The following is a 6,629-nucleotide window of genomic DNA, read 5'->3' on the forward strand; positions in this document are numbered from 1 at the left end:
TGCCAAAAGAGGTGGGTTTGTGGGATGTCATGGAGGAGGAAAATGAGGCAGAAGGTGAAGGGCAGGTATCCCAGAATTCAGGGCCAAAGCAACTGAAACAGCAACCACTAACTAAAGACAGGGATACACGCAATGTCAAGTCTAGTGGATGTAAGATATCTTGGAGGTTTGTGGAGCTGGAGGAGATTATGGATAGGGAGAACAAAGCCATGGAGGAACTTGAAAACGAGGATGAGAAGTTTAAAATATAGGAGATTGTTTGGCCAGAGGCCAACATAACTTAGCAAGAACAGGGTTGATAGGTGAATTGAGACTAGGTGCAAATGAAGACGTACACAGCAGTTTTGGATCATCTGAAGTTCATTGATGGCAGAATGTGGAAAACCAGTTAAGTGTGCATTGGAATAATCAAGCCAAGACATAAAAAGGCATAACTGAGGATGTCAGCAATAGCTAAGTTGAAACAGGTGCTAAACTGCCTGGTGCTACAGAGATGTAAATAGGTGGTCTTAGTTACATAAGCAAATATAGTTTGAACGCTTTTGCTGCATTGTCCAAACTTACAGTTCCACTATGAAAATTTTGAGAGGTGTGTACATAATGTAAGTTAAACAATTTCTCAAAGCATTGTAATATACACTAGATACTGGCAAACAATGATAGTGAAAAACAATTTTTGTACTGAAAAGTGCCGAGAGAGAGAATTGGCCAAAATGAGAGAAATATATGTTAACGATATAAAACACATGCACATACAAGAACTTTCAAAAGTTGGTTGGAGTAAACTGTTCACAAGTAAAAGGACGTTTGACAATTGGAAGGCTTTCAAGAGTGTGATGATGATAAATTCAGAGACATTATGTTCCTAGAGTGAAGGCTATGGCTGGTAAGATTAATGAACAATGGATGAATAAATATATTCTTGATTAGAACCTCAATAAAAGAGAATCTTATTTTCGATATAGATAACTGGGTTCAAATGAATCTCTCAATCAATATAAAGACTGTAGGGGCATTTTAATTTATCCTAGAATGATGTGGGAAGTAAGGGAGGAAGCTGCAAGGCCCACTGCAGAAATATCTGCATCAACTAGAACTAAAGGTGAGATGCCTGATGACTGGAGGGTGGCTAACGTTGTGCTTTTGTTTAAGAAGTGCTGTAAGGAGAAACCGGGGAACTATAGACCTGTGAGTCTGACTTTAGTTGTGGATAAATTGTTGGAGATGATTCTAAAAGATAGGATTTATAGACATTTAGAGAGGCAAAAGTTGATTAGGGATAATCAGCATGGTTTTGTGCAAGGAAAATTGTGTCTCACAAACTTGATTGAGTTTTTTGAGGAAGTTACCAAAAAGATTGATGAGGGCAGAGCAGTAGACACTGTTTACTTGGAATTTAGTAAAGCCTTTGGCAAGGTTCCACATTGTAGACTAATTAGTTAAGTTAGGTCACATGGGATTCAGGGTGAGCTTGCCAAGTGGATACATAATTGGCTTAACAGCAAAGATGGAGAGAGTGGTGCTGGAGGGTTGCTTTTCAGACTGGAGGCCTGCTTTTCAGACTGGAGGCCTGTCACCCATGGTGTTTCGCAGGGACCGGTTCTGGGTCTTCTTTGTTTGTCATTTATATCAATGATTTGGATTAGGTTATAGAAGGCATGGTTAGTAAGTTTGCAGATGACACCAAAATTGGTGGCATAGTCGACATTGAAGAAGGTTTTCTAAGGTTACAAAGGGATCTTGATCAAATGGGTCAATGGGTTGAAAAATGGCACATGGAGTTCAACCTGGATAAATGCGAGGTATTGCATTTTGGTACAACAAACAGGGGCAGGACTTCCACATTTACTGGTGGGGGCCTAAGTAGTGTTGTAGAATAGAGGGATCTAAGGTTCAAGTTCATAATTCTTTGAAGGTAGACAGGGTAGTTAAAAAGGCATTTAGCACGCTTGTCTTCATTGCTTGGTCCTTTGAGTATGGGATTTGGGAAGCTATGTTGAGATTCTCAGGGCATTGGTGAAGCCACTTCTGGAGTACTGTGTCCAGTTCTTGTCACCCAGTTATAGGAAGGATATTATTAAGCTAGAGAGGGTTCAGAAGAGATTTACCAGGATGTTCGGAGATAGCAAGAACTGCAGATGCTAGAGTCAGAGTCAACACAGTGTGGAGCTGGAGGAACACAGCAAGTCAGGCAGCAGAGGAGTGGCAAAGGAGATTAGTGGATTGCAGTGGGAGAGAGATCCACCGAGGTTTTTCACAGAGATGACGACCAGTGGGGTGCAGTGGGAGAGAGATCCATTAGAGGTCTTTCACGGAGGAGATTACCAGTGGGTTGGCATTCTGAAGAAGGGTCCTGACCCGAAACATCGACTCTTCTGCTCCTTTGATGCTGTGTTCCTCCAGCTCCACACTGTGTTGACTGTTACCAGGATGTTGCTGTGTATGGAAGGTTTGAGTTAAAAAGAAAGGCTGGATAGGCTACGACTATTTTCACTGGAGCCTAGGAAGTGAGAGGTGACCTTCTCGAGATATAAAAGATCATGAGGGGTGTAGATGATTAATAGTAGGTGTCTTTTCCCTAGGATGGGGGATTCAAGACCAGCTGGCATATTTTTAAGGTGAGATGAGACAGATTTTAAAAAAGACATGAGGGGCAAATTTTTTACACAGAGGGTGGCTCGCGTGTGGAATAAACTTCCCAAGGAAGTAGTGGATGAGGGCACAGTCACAACATTTAAAAGACACTTAGATAACTACAAGGATAGGAAAGATTTGGAGGGACCTGGGCCTGGAGCAAGCAGATGGGACTAGTTTAGTTTGGGATTAGGTTTGGCATGGACTGGTTGGACTGAAAGGCCCGTTTCTGTAGTCTATGACTCTACAAGTCTACTTAAAGACAAAAAGTGAGAACAAGAATATTTAAACACTGGCAGAGTAAGCTGATTGATGCATTTATTATCGTTTTGGATGGATAAAAGGGGCACATTATGCAAATAGAATTCCTCATTACATTCTGATTATAAACAAGCATTCATTTTGTTTGAAATCATTTTTCTATAGATTACTTAAATACAGTTCCGTAAACAGAAGTTATGTAATCAATTAAATGTATGAAACACACAAAACTTAAAATTGAAGGAGCAGGAAACAAATATTGCTGTTGAGCACAATGTCAAATATCTTTAAATTACCCGTATCTGTAGATTTGAAATGGACTCCAGAATTTGTCTTTAGAAAAAAAAATAAGAATCGAGACTAGCAAGAAATATGTATAAAATAGGTTTAGTTGGAGATCCACACGTATGTCGTGATCATACAGTGCTTAACTTCGATATGCATTTATTGCTGTTTACAGCAGATTTATTTTCTACAAAGGCAACTAGTTCTTAATTCGCTAATAAACAACTTTTCAAAAAATGATGAAATTCACAAAATGCTGAAAATAGCCAGATTTTATTTAGTCAAATGTAGGAACATCACAATGAGTTTAATCCCAGGGGATCTACCCACAAATTCTTATTAAGTAGAACATAGTGATAGGTGAGGATGGCCCAATCTCAAATGAATGCATCTCTTTGTAACAATAATACCTACAAGTATAGTCAATATCAAAACAAAACAGATTCAAATTCCAGGTGAAAATAGAGTAAAACAATAAATGTATGGGAGAATGTCTTTATTCAAAAATTGTTCACATCTTGCAATAGCCTTATAAAAGTAATGCGTACTCCGTCAAGCCCTGAGTGAGACTTGTTTTGGTTTTGGAGTCTATTATCTGTCACTGCTGCTATGTGGACGATTACGCGAGGTCTTGCCTTGAATCGGCCGAGGTAAACTCCATGTCCCAGAACGCGTGCTCTTTTCTGCAGCAATGGAATGGAGATGAAAGCATTCTCAGCTTTGACTGTTTTGAACTTCAGAATTTCTCCGTCAGGATAGGCAGCCGCTCCTACTCCCTCTCGTGCTGGAGAGAATGCCTGCTCATTGAGCAGTTCCATGCTGTTTCCTTTGTGTTTCAGAATGACAGACAAACATGACTGATGAATCATCCATTCCTTCGTGATATCTGCTTTCCACTTCACTCATCAGTTTTCCACTTGCTGTTATGAACTTGATCTTCCTTTCAATCAACAACTTAGCTTTTTCACTGGCTTAGTCATACTTGCAGGCTTTGCATGTTCTTTTGCAGGTAGTTTTTGATGTCAAATGATGGTTTATCCAGCACTCCATGATTTTGTGCTCTTGTGATTTAACACTGCTCTGATTGGTTGGCACAATCATATGACAAGCTGAGACAAGATTGGCTTTACTAGTATTATCAGGATTAAATCAGGGGTTATGAGTATGAAATTTCAGCTCATTAAGGCATCATTTTATGCCATTTACTATTCTGCCTGACTGTTTTGATACTAACTGCAGTTTTTGTTCTTGGATTTGTCTTGTCATAATTTCACGAGACATGTAAATCTTTTGTTTAGTCCTCATTAAATAGTTCTGCGATCAATACTATTACATGCAATACTGACTTTATGCTAAATATTTGCCTGGGCCAACAATAATACTGTATTTTACTGTATGCTCTTCTAGGATCTAGTTAATCTTGTTAGTATCACATTATTTCAATTTTAAGAAGTTATTGATCTTCTTGAAACTGAATTTGCATCCAATTTCTCTTGAAGGCAATTTGCAACATATTTGAAGACTTACCTCAACTGTATAGAATTTTGTGTCAGAATAATGATGAATCTAACAGCACAAATCGTTACTCCCCCCAAATGAAACAGCAACTTCAGGTGAGGAACAGATACACAGTTAAATGTGAGAAAGCAGTTGTGGTCAAAAGTCATCAGATTGACAAAAGTGCTGATTGGTTCACCACTGTACAATGTTGGTGCATTTGTGCAATACATACAAACTAAACTCAGCACAATAAGTTAAATCTTGGCTATTCCAGGCAAAGTATCCTTTATAACAATACAATAATCATAAACAAGGCCAAGGAACCTCTCTGGCATTGAACATTAACTAGTACAATTCCTACACATTTCAATTCTTTTTGAAATCTTTTAAAAATTACAATGGAAAATATGCTTTTGTTTACTTTGCTTTGTATTTTTTTCCCCTCTCTATTTTCTGTGTTCAAATAGACATTGAATTTACCCACTCTACTTTGCACTTCCATCCCAGTCCTTGCACTATTAACTGTACAATCCTTCAATCCAATTGATTGTTTTTCTTGTTCAAGCCAGTTCCAGACCAATGTTTTAACTAAGTCGAATGACGAGTAAGCTCTAAAAGCTTGTGAGAGGACAATTTTAGTTTCTGGCATGGTAGTTGTAAGTTGATTATCTTTGCTTTCCTAAATTCTGCATCTTCTTCATTAAAATACCTACAATTAATATATTAAAAAAGATTCAAAGGGTTAAACTTGTCCTTCAGCTCTGTAGGATATGCTTTCGCACACATGCAGGAATGTCTTTAATATAAAATTCATATAAAATATATAAAATTCTCTGAATTTTATTTGCACTACAATCAACAGAATCAAAAAATGCAGATAAAACTACTCACTTTTAAATAAATAAAATGATCTAGTCTTTTCCTTCCATAATTTCATCCAGGATCTCTGACTGCCTTTTCTTTTTCGGAGAATCTATTGTGAATGAACACAGAGAAAGAATAAAGAGAATTTAATAGAAGATATGAATTTGAAGACAATCAATATGCAATAATTAGATTTGATTTTCTTCCACTTCTCGAGCCTAATTTGTTCGGCAGTAATAAATAGGCCATTCATACAATAGGCTGGGAAATTGGATTTGGGGAGTAGTAATAGTAGGATGCCTAGAAATAGAACAGTAAGCAGCAAAGCATGAACTGTCTATCATTTACATCATTAGCACTAACAATAGACTGCAATACTCCTGCAGATGAACAACTTGATTAAACCAATCGCCATTAAGACTAGGGCACAGTGATATATTTAAATATTAAGGTGAAGGGAAGGAATGAAAATGAAATGCATGTGACGAGGTTTACCATTTTTAAAGTTCAAGGAGCTACTGTTTGACGGTCATTTCAAGAAATATTCAGTAAAAAGATAGGAAATGGTTATGATGTTTCAGCTTGTAAAATACAAAATTACCCAGAGCTGTATGTGTAACAAATTAAATGCAATCATCTGCCTGTGCCATCTGGAACATCATTGTGGATGGTCTTTATCTTAAGAATGCTGATAATTTAAAAACATCTTTCAGTTTACTAGTTAATTCATTTCCAATTATTAAACAGATCGCATCACTTTCAGATAACGAGGTGCAGAGCTGGATGAACACAGCAGGCCAAGCAGCATCAGAGAAGCAGGAAGGCTGACGTTTCGGGTCTAGACCCTTCTTCAGAAATGGGGGAGGGGAAGGGGGTTCTGAAATAAATAGGGAGAGGGGGCAGGCGGATAGAAGATGGATAGAGGAGAAGATAGGTGGAGAGGAGACAGACAGGTCAAAGAGGTGGGGATGGAGCCAGTAAAGGTGAGTGTAGGTGGGGAGGTAGGGAGGAGATAGGTCAGTCCAGGGAGGACGGACAGGTCAAGGGGGCGGGATGAGGTTAGTAGGCAGGAGATGGGGGTGGGG

This window comes from Rhincodon typus, chromosome 24, assembly GCF_021869965.1.
Source record: "Rhincodon typus isolate 14 chromosome 24, sRhiTyp1.1, whole genome shotgun sequence".
NCBI classification, from domain to species: Eukaryota; Metazoa; Chordata; class Chondrichthyes; order Orectolobiformes; family Rhincodontidae; genus Rhincodon; species Rhincodon typus.